This window comes from Fukomys damarensis, unplaced genomic scaffold, assembly GCF_012274545.1.
Source record: "Fukomys damarensis isolate Sample0158 unplaced genomic scaffold, DMR_v1.0_HiC HiC_scaffold_30, whole genome shotgun sequence".
NCBI lineage: Eukaryota > Metazoa > Chordata > Mammalia > Rodentia > Bathyergidae > Fukomys > Fukomys damarensis.
In genome coordinates this window covers 17,610,852-17,626,404 of record NW_022900942.1, presented here as the reverse complement: position 1 = coordinate 17,626,404, position 15,553 = coordinate 17,610,852, and the positions used below count along the sequence as shown (strand labels likewise).

The 15,553-nt window shown below is 33.0% G+C and overlaps 1 pseudogene; it reads right to left on the bottom strand.

The window, feature by feature from the left end:
• Positions 1 to 9,276: 9,276 nt before the first annotated feature.
• LOC117283738 lies at positions 9,277 to 9,867 on the bottom strand (annotated as a pseudogene).
• Positions 9,868 to 15,553: the final 5,686 nt, after the last annotated feature.

Below are 15,553 nucleotides of genomic sequence, written 5' to 3'. Positions count from 1 at the left end.
TTGTTGGGAGCAACATAAATAAATTTAAGAAAGTAGAGCATTTATATCACATTTATTGATCACAAAAATAAATGTTTCTCATTTTTCAGAATTTCTCCTTTCCTATTCAGTTTATATTTTTAAGCTATGCAAACATTTTTGCATAATTTAAATAATGTCCTTTTTCACATCAATTCAATAATTATTCTAATATTCCCAGGGTAATAGAATTAAATTCGGGAATACAAAATACATAATTTAAGAATACAAAAAATTTGTCCTTATTGTCTTCTCTGAAAAATAAACTACACAGCAATTTAATAAATAGTATATTTGGGAGCCACAAAAAAATTGCTTGAATATGATCATAAAAATCTCTCTTGGGCCAGGGATTTAGCTCAGTGTTTCTGGTGCCTGGCTCACAAGCACAAGGATCCGAGTTCGATCCCCTGTACAAAAAAAAAAAAAAAAAAAAAAAAAAAAAAAAAAATCTACTGCTCTCTGCTAGAAACCACTGTATTTAAACGTGATGTGTCTGAATCATCTACTTCATAAAGAATGAGTTAAAATTCAATCTAACAGATCTTATATATTCTCTTCTTTTTTTACTAACTCACATGAGGTTAATTTTGTCCACATTGAATAGAAAAACTATAGGAATTTTCTCATTTTTAATGATGTAAAATTGGTCCTGTTCATTCAGCAGCATTTTACCATTTAGATTGCTATATACTTAAGTGTCTGAGCCAAAGCAGACCAAAAAAATCAAAACAAACAAATAAAATTCACAAACTTACTGCTTAATTTGTTAGTATTCTTCAAACTTTCTGGAAACTGCAGCATATATTCAAAATATCTCATTTTTGAAAGGCATAAAGGAGGAAATATAATATTCATGCTTAAGAACAAACAGGAAATTGCATGAAAAAATAAATGCCGTACTTACATTCACGTGATATGTGTAATATAAATCTTCTACAGGGAATTTTGCTCTTAGAGTGTGCTGATGTAAAAATCTGTTTCCCAAGCTATTCACCGAGAGAATCATGGCTCCAGGCACAAAGACATCCACCCACTGTTTTAAACCTCCTCGACCATTTTAGCTAAGGAGGTACAAATAGATACATTCTTTTTTATTTGTTTTTATTTAACAATATAATTTTGATTACTTTTTTTGCAATATATATCTTTTAGACTCATTGCACAAGTGTGAACTATAAATGTGAATTAAAATTCACACAAAGAGTTCACAACACATTTTCAAATATATTATCAATGCCCTGCTTCATTGAGATAATAACAAATCATGGCAACAAAGACAATTTCTCTAATTTTTTTCAATTTTATTGATTAGTGTATGTTTATAATACATAATGACTACATTATTCATGTGGAGTTGGTATATGTACATAAAATATAACAATTATTTTTTTAAAATCCCATAGCCTTCCCTCTGTCCTTACTCTAACTCTTGGTCCCCTTCCCATCTGCAAAACATCAGTCTCCCTATTTCTCATTATCTATGCTTTACTTTGTTCTTTATCTCTATTTTGAGTTTCTCATATAAGAAAAGATATATGATATTTAAGCCTGTACATTTGTTTTATTTCACTTATTGCCCCGAAGTGCATCCATTTTCCTACAGATGAATCCAATTTATCTTTCTTTATGGCAAGGTAGTAGTCCATTGTGGTACCACATTTTTAGCCCATTTATTGGTTGATAGACACATATTCTACTTCCAACATTTAGCTGCTCCGAATTGTGCTGCTACAAACATGTGTATGCCTGTATCACTGTAATATGATGTCTATCTTCTTCAGAAAAATTTATTAAGAACAGGAATAGCTGGGTCTAATGGAATTTCTACTATTGGGTTCATAATCTCCTTACTAATTTTCATACTGCTTGTACTAGTTTAGATTCTTACAGACAAAGTGCAAAGTTTCGTTTTTCTACAAACCCTTGACAACATTATTATTTTTTTATCTTTTGATGATAGCCCTTTTTTCTGGAGTACAAATGACTATCACTGTTACTTTAACTTACATGTGCCTAATGGCCATAGACTTTGAACATTTTTTCATGTATTTGTTAATCATTTGTGCTTCTGAGAAATGTCTACTCATTTCATTTGATATTTCATTATGTTTTTCTTTAGGAGGGTTATAATATTGTTGAGATTTTTAAATATTCTAGATGTGCATCCTTTGAGCAACACAGGCAAAAATTTTATTCCATTCTGAATAACTGCTCTTTTAATTGTTTCCTTTGCTCAGCAGAATCTATTTAATTTACTATGATTCCATTTGTTGATTCTTGTGTAATTGGAGTTTTGTTCAGGAAGTCCTTGCCTATGCTTATGTCTTCAATAGTTTTATCTAAGTTATCTTCCAGTAGATTAAGTGTTTATGCTTTAACATTTATATCTAAGGGTCGGGGATTTATCTCTGTGTTTCCACTGCCTGCCTTGCAAGCAAAAGGTCCAAAGTTCAATCCCCAGTACCAAAAGAAACCAAAAAACAAAACAACAACAACGAAAAAAACAATTTATATCTTTGATCCATTTTGTGTTCAGCGTAGAGCAAGATGAGAGATACAGGTCTATATTCAATCTTCTGCAGATGGGTAGTCAGTTTTTCCAGAACCATTTGTGAAAGAGGCTATCTTTTCTTCAGCATAAGTTTGTGAAACTTTGTAAAAATGAGGTAGCTGAAAGGCCTGCAGTTGCGTCTGCATTTTCTACTATGTTCCTTTGAGCTACTTGTCTGTTGCTGTTTCCAATATTATAGTTTTTTTTTCTCATTGAGTTTATTGGTACTTTTTAGGTATACAGTACAGTTGCATTTATCATTGGGATCTTGTACCTTTACATGATGTTTCTTGGTTCTTATTTTTTCCCTATACCCCTGCCCTCCCTTCACCCCCTTCACCCTTTCCTATTTACAAAGACTTAATGTTTTCCTTTTCTCATATTTTTTTTTCCTTTTCCCTTCCTTCCTTTCCCCTACCCTTCCCATTTCCCAATGCCTTTAGCCCTCTTCTTACAATTTCACATTATTAATTGTACAATTTTAATCTTATTTACACTTTTAGTTTTTTAATCACTGTGGCTTTGTCGTAAACATGAAGTTCAGTGATGTGATGCTTCTTCCTTTGCTCTTCTTCTCAAAATTGCTTTTCCTATCCTAAGTCTCTTGGTTTCATGTGAATTTTATAACACTTTTCTTGTTCTGTGAACAATATTATTGGTACTTTGGGATGCACTAAATCTGCATGTGTGTTTTGGAAGGATGGACATTTTGACTACAGTGGTTTTGCCTATCCAGGAACATGGACTATCTTTCCATTTTCTGATGTCCTCCTTGATCTCCTTTTTCAGAGTACTGCAATTTTCAATGTAGAGGTGTTTCACTTCCTTCTTTAGGTTAATTCCTAAGTATTTTCTTTTTCTTGATGCTATTTGGATGGTATTGTTTCCTTAAGTTTTTTTTTTATGAGTTTATCATTTGTATACCAAAATACTCTTAATTTTTAGTGTTGCCTTTGTAACCTTGCATGATATGAAATTTGATTAATTCCAGAAAACTTCTAGTGGAATATTTGGGTCTTCCATGTAGATGAGTATGCAATTTGTAATTAATAATAATTTGACCTCTTTCTTTCCTATACATACCCCCTTTTTTTTGTCTTGTCTGTTGGCTTTGGCTAAAGTTTCCAGAACTATATTGAAATGGGACTGGTGATAGCAGACATCCTTAGAATGAAAGCTTTAGTTTGTCCTCATTTAATATGAAGTTGACAGTAGTTTTGTGAAAAATGGCTTTTATCAGATTGAGATAATATACTTCTACACTTACATTCTTTACGTTTTTTATCATGTATTAATTTTGCATTTTGTCAAAGGCTTTTTCTGCATCTATTAAGATGACCTTGATAATTTTCCCCTAATATCTGTTTATGTGTTATATTACATATTTATTGATTTGTATATCTTGGACCATCCCTGCATCTCTGGGAGGAATCATACTTGATCATAATGTATCTTTGTTATGATGGATGGAATTCTCTTCACTGATAACTTTTTGAAGAATTTTACCTCTATATTGATTAAATAGATTGACCTGTAATTTTGCTTGTTTGTTTGTTTGTTTGTTTGTTCTCTTCAGTCCTTTTCTGATTTTATAGTCAGGCTAATCCTAGCTTCCAGAAATGACTTTGGGAGTACTCCTTTTTTTCCATTTCATCAGAGTTTGAAGAATATTGTCATTAGAGCTCCCCTAATGTTTCTGCAGAATTTGGCAGTTAATCTATCATGTTATGGGCTTTTCTTAGTTGGTAGTTTTTACTTCAATAGTATTACATGTTACTGGATTTTTCATGTTTTTTATATCTCCCTGCTCTGCAGTTTTAGAAATTTGTATACACCTACCAATTTCTTCTAAATTCTTCAGTTTATTAGATTATAAGATCTCTATGTAGTTGCTAATGATCTTCTAGATTTTAACAGTGTTCATTGTAATTTCACCTTTTCATCACTGCTAATTGCACTGATTTACCCCAACCCTTTTTGTAAGATCCGTTAGAAATTTGTCTGTTTATTCTTTTAAAAAAACAGCCCTGTTTCATGGATTCTTTGTTTCCTTTCTTTTCTTCTTCTTTTTTTTGGGGGGGGTCTTGATTTCAACAATTTCTTCTATATTCATACTTGCCTTTCTCAAACTAAGTTTATATTTTGATTGTTCTGGTTTTTCTAGGATCTGGATAAGGACTTTTAGATTACTAAATCTCTGTTGTTTTTTGTTGTTGTTGTTTGTTTGTTTTGTTTTTTTGTTTTTTTGTTTTTTTTGGTACCGGGTATTGACATTGGGTCCTTGAGCTTGCAAGGCAGGCCACCAAACCACTGAGCTAAATCCCCAGCCCCAATTCTCTGGTTTTTGATGTTTACATCCACAGTTTTACACTTTCTTCTTATAACTGCTTTCAATGCATCCCATGCTATCTGGTATATTTTTATTTGATGCTACAAATTTTATCTCATAGTTCTTAAGCTATCTTTGCCAGATACCCTACCTTCTAATTCTGACAATCTGTCCTTATATTGGTCATTTCTGCTGTTCATACTTTCAATATAACATTTAACTTCCTGGATTTGTTTTGAATATTTTCATGGACTCCAGTTATTTTCTAAACTGGCCATTCATGTTTTGTATCAATTTGTTTAGGTCAACTTCCTACATTTTGTTTTATTACTTCCATTACACAGTTAACTATATAGTCATGGAGCTTGCAGATCATTTTATTGATCGATTTTTTTTAATTTCCTCTGTAATCATTTGAAATAATTCACCTGTTTGGATTTTGCTTGTGTCCACCTTGACTGTTGAGAATTTTGGAAGTCATTTTGTTGCCTTGTCTTCTCAAGTTTCTAGTTTTTATTTTCTTTGTTTTTGTTTTGTTTTGTTTTTTGCCATTTGTGGGCACTTTTACTGGAAAAACTTTGTTGCTAGTATGGAAATATCTCTTTAGTTAGAATCTGTTTTTCACTGATGTTTCACTGTTTTTCACAGTATGGATGTGGTTAACTATTATCTTGTGCTTCTGTCCCAAAATACAACTTCTTGTATTATTTTGGTAGGGGAGGATGTAATGTAATACAGTATCCAGTATTCAGGGAATGATCCACAGTATTGCTGATTTTACAACAGTATGGATATATGCACTTAGAAAAAATTTATCAATATCAAAAACTATGTGACCTTGGCAATAACAAGTAAATCAGCAACACTAATAGTATTCAAAACCAGCTGCATATTGACATAAGAACCAGTAATATATCTCACTTATCCATAGAAAAGATGCCTACAATTGTAGTATGAATACTAAAGTATTAACATATAGTAAATATCTACTAAATACAACTATACTTCCACTGAAAATAAAAATTACTTAAACATTAATAACAATCTTAAGATAAATAAAGCCTAACATTTATACTAGTAAAGATATAGGGCATTGGGAATTGTAGAATACAAGAAAAATTTGAAAAACTAAACAATGAGAGGGGAATGAAAACTGAGCCAAAGGATCTTATTAAAGAATAAAATCATACAGAATTAGATAGTAGTAATACAAAAAATAACAAGAGAAAGATACTAAAAGAGAAAAATACAAGAAAAGAAAAATACAGGGAAAACATTATCAGAAAATATTAAAAGGGAAGAAGAAAAGGAAGAAGGTCAAAGGAAAGTTTCTCAAACTCAAATAAACCATGAAGACTGAGTAAAGAATATGAGTTCAAAATGTTTGATATATATGTATGTATGTATATATACATACATATAGTATTTTTGAATGAATGGTTTCTTTCTAGTTTGGGAATATAGCTAGGCATGGTTCTCTTGGCCTAGCTGTATAGTCTGTATGTTTCTGAGGTGCCTTGCTGTTTCAGAGGCCCCTGTGTTTACCTCAGGTTGTGACAAGAATTCAGGCTCAGGCACGTTCTTTCCTTGCTCATGTTGGTAGACGCAGAAGGCAATCAGACACCTCAGATCTGCGCTAAATGTAGGCAACAGGGCAAGAGTTCAAGTACTAAAGGCCAGCACTGTCAAACCCAGCTCTTTCTGAGTGCAGTGCAAGCCTAGGCTGCCTTCTCACTGCAAAGGATAGGGCCATGTCCTTCCCAATGTGAGCTTAAAGTTCTCAGGGATTCTCTAACATCTCCACTGTTAACAACTGTATCTCACAACCAATCACTGTAGGAAACCAGAAGTTGTTTTTTGTTGTTGTGAGTCCCAGATGTAAATAATCAAGCCTTTTCTTTTGGAAAATGATACCTGATTTAGCACTCTCTTGCAGTATGGTGGGCACCACACTCAACTTTCTCTCCTGCTATTGCCTGGTTTGTAGAACAGGTCACCTCACAGCAAAACGCCACGATGTTTTGCAGTTCATAACAGTCTCAGGCTCCTCCTAGGTTCCATGCTGCTGGCCCAGTCTACTGTTTCTCTTTGGGTGCTTACCTTGTGGCTGCATAGGCATCTTCTTCCTGGGAGCTAGGGTAAGCTTCCAGATAGCTGTATTCTTCTCTTTGCACTGTAATCCATTTCTTCAACTTCTCCATAGCTTCCAAATTTCTGATCAATAGATGCCTGATTGTCAGTAATCTACTTTTCTTCTTTTAACTAACTTATTTTCCATGTGTCTGGATTCCAGATCTCAGAAAGACTGAATTTTGTTACTGAACACTCTGCCACTTTCTCGTCCCTTTTTGTTAATTTTATAAGAAATTTATTAAGAATATAATTTTAATATTTAAAAAGCTATTAATTGATCATCAAGAGTGCATCCTAATTTTGCATACTACTACAATGTTCACCTTCTTTCATTAAAAACGGAACTACTCACCAAAGGATTGTAATATAGCAAATATCCACATTAAATATAGTATATGCCCTCAGAGAATGGAATGTTGCATTATCAAAGGCTTAAAAAAGTCATCAAGAAAATGTTTTACAACTTTATAATTTTAATGTTCAGACATTCTATTCACTTAATAAACACCAAATAGAGAAAGAAGAGTGCTAAAACTGTGAGAAAACTTATACAATGCAAATTTAACAAGTGCAATTATCCAGAAAAAGAAAGGAATATATATTTATATATAATATACACACATATACATACATACATATATACAGCACATAGAAGAAAAGTTGATTAAAAGCACACATTAATGTTAGTTTTTAATGCAAAATGATAGTCTAGCTTTAATTAACTCAGTATTTTCTTTTTTCAATAAAGTTCTAAAATTTTCATAGATCAAAAAATTGTATTTTAGGAACAAATCAGGCAGCCAAAGGCAAATTTGATTTAATATTCAAATGCAGATATTGATACTACCTCATTTGCTCTTAATTATTTCTAAGTACATGAGTTTTACTAACTGTGTGAGATAGAAAAAATAACTGATAGTGACTAAAATTTTTAGTTCAATATATATGACAATGTCTGAATAATATGTACTTTGCATTGAAATATTAGATGAAAGTAAATGAAGAGACTACATTTTTATCATTCTTTTCTGCTTCTTTGCAATATTTGTCCACTGACCCACCTTATTCTCATCTTTCTGCAATATCATTCCTTCTAACAACACCTATTACTAACTTGTAGTAAACATATAAAGAAAATCATAAATAATGCATGTCAGTCACATGAATGCCTTTTCAAAATGCTGTTGGATTACATATTTACCCCCAAGGAAGTATCAAGAATATAATAGTTTCGATATTTCCTTGAGTTTCATAAAGGTGAACACGTTTTTCTCTGCACTGAGGGTTTTTATTATTTTCTCAATGTAAGGTGTGCATTAGCAGTATTAAGATACCGCTATGATTTTTTTCCCATTTTTCTACTAAATCTGCCATTTTATGTCAGATAAAATGAGGGGGTCATTCTTTGAGTTCACAATTTAAGTGGGGGAAGATAGAGCCTTGTTCAGGTTTTGATGAAGATGACAACATACTACAGTAAAATTGTCACAGTGCATTGTACATGTTTTCTCCTAAGTGGTGTTAAATTGTTAGCACCATAATTGTAGTAATCTTCTAATAATTAAAATAAATGTAGTGAAAAAAAGCAACTCAGATTTGACAAGTTAAAAGCTTGTAAATATTGTTTATTTAAAGATTTTAAAGATATCTTTTTCTACATCATCTTTCCTTTTATTATAAAAATTTTAGAAAAAGGCACAAACAACAGGAATATTACTAATGGAAGACATAAAACATATAAAACTAAAAACACAACTTGCTTCTTTAATTGGTTAAGAATACAAAAAGCAACAGTCAGAAAGCCTGTTTTAAATGAATTATAAAGCTTTTTAAAAATTTTCTCTCCAAGGCGCATGTATACATCCAGACAAAAACGATGTATGGAGGAAAGCTCTCATTCACAAGAAACTGTAACTTGAATTCTTTAGGGTAATCATTGTTGAAACAAGAATTAAAACAAAGTCAGCAACTATATACAGCTTTAGAAAAAAGTCTTTTCTAAAGAAGCAAATAAAACAACCCAATGAACACACCAAAGAAGCCACAGCTACAGATCAGAGCTACCACTTCTCTTATCTGTGGTGGAATATCGTATTTATCCAAAAGGGACTAAAATCTCAGGACAAAATAAGGGCATTTTAAATATTTCTTACTTTATCTACTTTACATTCTCTGTTTCTTTCCTGAGCCCACCTGGGAATTTAGTATGATCCAACAGAGAGAAGGCTGCTTTTAGAACTGGCTATTGTATTGTTCTCTCTGTGGTAAGATTGTCAAGGAGCCTGGATATTTCAGGTTCAAATATATCCATGACCAATATCTCACCGTGGTCAGAAACTCAGCAATCAACTTAGTGAAACTGCCTCTGTTGCATTGTTGTCCACTGTGAAGGTCACTTTCCCAGTGTATTTAATGCTGAATGTTTTCAGACTGGAGAATAGTTGCCAAAATCAGAATCCATCCCTGTAGGATTTTTCCTGTGAGCCATGAGAAAGATGTGTTTCTCCTTACATGAGATATAAATTGTCAGAATCCTTCTCCTTAGAAATTATGGTATGACACACAAAGCCAAAACCAGCTTGGACTCTGGAAACCAATGAAAGGCTACGATGGGAAAGAAAAAAAAATGGTACACATGGTGAGGCAACCCTAGACCAGAATTCTCCACAAACTTGTACTTTTTCTGAAGGACCTTACTGCAGAATCAGCCAGAGTTTTTCACAGTGGGCTCATCCCACTTGTCAGTCTGTACAGGCTTATCGTCAGTACTTCACTTTTCCAGCAGACTGCCGAAGTTGCTGCCGGCCTGCAACTGGGGCCACCTCAGCCCCATTATGGCCTCCATCACCACTGTGGTTGTCGTATTATCTACTTTGCAAACTCAGGGCATTTTTAAAAGGTAGAAAAAATGTTTTCCTTGAAGATTTTTGTGAGGATTTAAAAGGTATTTTCTGAAAAGTCTAGCATGTTGTCTAACACAGCTGACAATATGAAGTACTTTTACAAATTTTTTTTTTGTTTTAATTTTTTATTTTAGATTTTTAAAGAAATATAAGTCTGTACTTGGGAAGACCAAAATATTTTCAGTTATAAAGCCAAAATACCCTTATCGTAGTAAAAAAAAATGTTTTGTCTTTTTTACATTTCTAAGGTTATGAAGACACAATAATATCAAATCTAATAGATTACACAAAATACAAAATTTTCTAAGAATGTCCCAGAATGCAACTTATCCTTTTCTACTCAAAAGTAGTGTTCATTAACATTACAACAAAAACTCTAACAATTGTCTCAAGCTCTCTGACATGATAGTTTAGTTCATTAAGTCAATGTTCACAGAAACTAATGAACTATGCTATAGTTAATGCTATATCCTTAAAATCTATAAAGCAATTCTTGGTATCAAAATAAATAAAATAGTTCATTGTTTTACTGACAAGAACAAATGAAATGTGTTCTTAGTATAGATGTATTGTTATTACTTTGAAAACATTTGTAGCCTCAAGTCAATATAAAATTGCTTTCACTTTAACAAACTGTCAAAACTCAACTGGATACATGATAGTTAAGGCAGATATTAACATAGCAGAAATGATTAAAGAATAGCCTTAATTCCATTTGCTTCTTTCCTTTCCTTTTCTTCCCATTTCACATTATCCATTTTATCTTTTAGTCCTTATTTACACTTTCAGTTTCTCTCACTAGAGAAACTGTTCAGTACTTACATGTGTCCTATTTATTTCACTTAAGAGTATCCATGGAACAAAGACTTTATAGATAAAGAGGTAAGGAGGGGTTGAAGGGAGGGCAGGGGAATTGGCAAAAGATAAAAATCAAGATGAATTATGTAAAGGTGCAAATTTCCAATAGCAAATGTCATTATATTGTATACCTTACTTAAATGTACTAATAAAATTAATTTTAAAAATAGCCCTAATTTTAATTATTTTTCAAAAAAAGTGCAGAAAATCAAATTGCTTTACATTTTTTAAATATAAGTTTCAAATTATTAACAAGGGATAAAAGAGCTTCACTGGATATTAAATAGAATATATTTTTTAGAAGTTAAAGTAAAACAAAGTGAATCCAAATAAAATGGAGATTGCCAGGAAACACTGTAATACTGTTTTGTGATAATACCATCTCTATTGTTGTGTGTGTGTGCTTACATGTGTGCCCCTAAGTGTATGTGCTGAATCGGTAAGAGAATGTGTTTCTTATTGTATATTATTATAAAAAATTTGAAGTAAAAGTAACCCTTCCTTACCATATTCAACAGTTGAAAAGATAGGACAAAAATACAAATATGGAAGTTGTGAAGGATGTTCTAGGAATGTCAAATTATGTTATCATTGCTCAGCTTAAGCCTCTGAGATTGATGTGATAAACTGAATTTTCATTCTATTTTGAATGATAAAATACAGCATATGATAGATTATTTTCTTATTCTTTTGAAGTTCTTCTTTTTGAGGAAAAAAATCGTTTCAAAATGGTTTCAGGGACTATCAGTAGATTTTGGTAATGTGCCCAGCTAGATTAGTAATGGGCAGTGATTATTAAGTTGGCTGCAATCAATTGTTCTCAAAGCCTCTTTGAGTAGCAAAGTGTTTAGTTAGACACTGCCTACATTCACCTAATAGAGAACAGAGCAGTGAAGTCATGCTCACTAAAGTCTGAGATGTAAAACAGAAGGTATAATATCTGAATGCAGTATGTGAAAAAGAATAATTACATGTAAAATATATATAACGACAACAATTATAAAACTTAAAAAGAGGAAATTGTTTCATCCTTGCAGTGTAAACATTTACTTAGCCATATTCATAACACAACATAAATTTTTGTTTGTTTGAAAATTTATTTTATTCTTTCCAAATTTATAGTGCTTAAAGGATAGGAAATTTCAGCCACACAGCTTATATTTTTATGTGACCTGTATTGATGATAATTGGAACATTCTGGTCCAAACTAATCTACCAGTGAACACTAACTGCATAGTCTTCCCAATCAGGAATTTCTACCTACTTCCTGTTACCATTGCCTGGAACGCTTTTCACTCTGCTATAAATTTTAACATTGTATTGTCTATAAATTCTATTTTAAATGTATTATTACCCCTTTTCTCCCAACACCTTACCTTTAATTTTCACTAGCCTTTCTCTTTGTGGTTAAATTTCTCCCTCACTCACAGGCTGTTAGTCTTATGAGGATAGAATCCTCCCATGATATTGTTTGTATCAGCTGCAACACTTTGAAAATACTTGACATTCATGAGTATGTGTGCAGACAAGGGGGAGAGAGAGGGAAACAAAGGGAGAGAAAAGGAGACAGGGATAGAGGGAATGAATAAGTAAAGAATGATAAATGCAGGCTTGTTAGATCCACTTTTGAAAAGTGTTTACTACTTAAGTATGACATTTAGAACAAGTAAATATATGTCATTTGAACCTTACATATTCTTAAATAGTAAATCATTAACTCTTCCACAATAATCCAAGCCACAATGACATGCTGAGAAAGGAGTTCCTGGCTGCTTTCACTGTGGGTAGCTGATGTCAGTGGATTCTGTGTGATGTAGGACTCACTAGCCTGCTTTTCAGATTATTTTCAGTAGTCCAGGTTTTGATATAAATAGATAGATTGGAAAATCACCTTAAAACACATGGTTAATATTGTCAAAATAAGTAAATGATGCTAAAAATGTCAGTATATCAAAATATAGAAATGCCCAATACGTTCTTACTCATTTCTGGAAAATTGACTTTTAACTGAATCTTTCAGATTTTATATATATGGAGACAGTACCTTGCTAAGAAAGGATTCAAAACCACTTTAATTATATTCAGAAGTTTCTAGACCAGTTTTTCAAAGTTCATCTTCATATACAACTTTCCCATATTCTAACACAAGACCCTGTAGAGCTTGTGTCTTCATACTTCTTATCATGAAATACTGTTCTCCATTCCATTCCGCTGAGCGCACTCACATTCACTTTTCAAATATTAATAACACTTTACAATTTCTCCATATCTTTTATGCTTCTTGTCTCCATCAAATTACTCTCATGTGTATATACTTAGCAATTAAAGTGCTTTTAATATACCATGGTTTAACATATTTTCGTTTTGGAAAAGTACGTATTGTGGTTATGCTTTGTATATATAGTGTCAGGATGTAGTCCCATGCCATCCTTCTCTTCTGTGGGGAAAGGAAAGAATAGCTTTATTGATTTAATCAGTTAGAAATGCCTGTGCAAGTCAAGAGAAGAAAACCACTTTACCATTTTAAAATATTCAACCTTTCACAAAGTCAAAAGACAAGGAAAAGATGATCATAGCCTAGGGTATGGAGAATTGGTCTTATCTGATAAATCAGTATCATTACAGTTTGATATGAAAAGAACTCAGTATGGTGCAGGGATTTTTTTTAATTGAGTAATTTAATAATTCTTAAAAGTTTAGAAAATGAAAGGTCATATCTTCCTTCACATTATCTAGGAGTGAGATTGTTATCAGTTCTCCAAACTAAGCAGAATAAAATCTGTTCATTAATTTCTTGGGAACTAACCAGAAAAAGGTTGCTTGTGTAGGCATCAAATGCAACTGACAGCAGTTACTTTTTTTCTGCTGAGTCAGTTTTCACACTAGTGAGAATTCTGATACAACTGTCTCTAAAAGGAAATTTCATATTGGCTTAGGACTACCATTATTTCTATAGTAACTTTCTGAAGTGGTCAATGGGATCCTAATTAACCTAGTTAAATTTAATCAGCATATTAAATTGACACTGATAAAACTTAATTTCATAAAATCTTGTACAACAGCACAATTTAGAGAGATGTGAGGTTGTTTTTTTCTTTTCAACTAAAGCAAAAAGTCATGTATACAGGAGACTATTAAGTATCTCAAAAAAACTGGCATGCAACAATATCATAAATATGTAATAAAATTGTCTCTAAGAGGTCACAGAAATAGGAGAGGATTGCTTTTCATTATATCTAGTAAAATGAAAATATTGGTGCCAGGAGAACATGCTGTTAAAACTCATAAAGCCAAGGTAATATTTTCTCAGCCTCCTACACATGTTGAAATCATGGCGCTGGGGATGCTACTGTAATGCAGGCCAAGTGGGCAAGCCTGCCCCCCCACAAAAAAAATCCTATGAAATTATTTGGCCACTTCTTCACCTGCTACAGAAATCTTGGGGGTTATGTACCTTTGTTGATATACCTGCAAGACAGAGGGATAGTCCTGACCCCTACAATACTGGGTTTTGAATTAAAAGTACATATTGAGTGTGTGGTGATTCCAGCACTCTGGAGGCTGAAGCAAGAGAGGTGCCATGAATTTGAGGGAGCTTGGGCTATACAGCGAGTTTAAGGCTAGTCTGAACTGCATAGTGAGAGCTAGTCTCAGATGAAATAAATAAATAAGTAAGCATGCATTCATTAGCTAGATATGGTGGCACACACCTCTAATCCTAGCTCTCAGAAGGCTGTAGCAGGAGTTCATAGGCTGCTTGGGCTAGATAGTGATTTCAAAACCAGCCTGAACTAAATAACAAGAGCTTGTCTCAAAATGCCAACACCCTGCAAAAGCATATGTTTATTATGTTAAGCTACTGACATGTAAGGAATACTTATTAGCATAGTCTGGCCAATGTAATGCAGTTAAATCTACCTTTTATTGTTTTTAAATTTTAGAGTAAATTAGGGAATCTATCCTCATCTTTAGAAAGAAAAAGAGTCAGGAAGGGTGGCTCATTCTGTAAGCCTAGTTATTTCAGAGGCTAAGACAAGAGGATAGCTAGTTTGAGGTCAGCCTTGGCAACAAAGCTGAAAAAGAAAGAAATTAATTCTAGGTAGATTGGGCAGATTTCCCATTGCTAGGACTAACATCCACAAGTTAATCTCCAACATCCACAAGTTAAAGGTGGTTAATCTGGCTCATGGTTTCAGAGGTTTTAGTCCATGGTTAACTGGTTCCAAGCAGCAACAACATGGCAGAAGTGCATGGTGAAGTCACGCCAGGAAGTAGAGGACAGGAAAAGAGCACCAGTGAGAGATACATCCTACAAAAACTCACCACCATTGATCCACATCTTCTAACTGCACATTCCCGCTTCCTAGAAGCACATTCAATAAATTAATCCATCGCTGAGTATTTAACATTCCCATAATCCAAACAAATTATAATTAAGATTGTCACGATACAGATTAATATAAAATTTCTAATGAAATTACCTGATAATTTAAGGCATTACCCTTCACTTCAAGTTTGGCTTTCACAATATAGGCCTAAACAGTACAATTTTTCAAAAGTATTTGAAAATATGTCATTTTTAAAAGATGCTGGTTGACACGTCAATCCTCCAATATGTCACTGAAACGCACGTCACAGCACCATGGTAGTGCAGAACTGGTTTTCTTTGCCTGTTACTCAGCATCTCTTCACTAGACACTGCAACACCAGTGACTTTGCTTATGATGCACACTGTTCTCCTCTGCCCCCTTCCTGGAT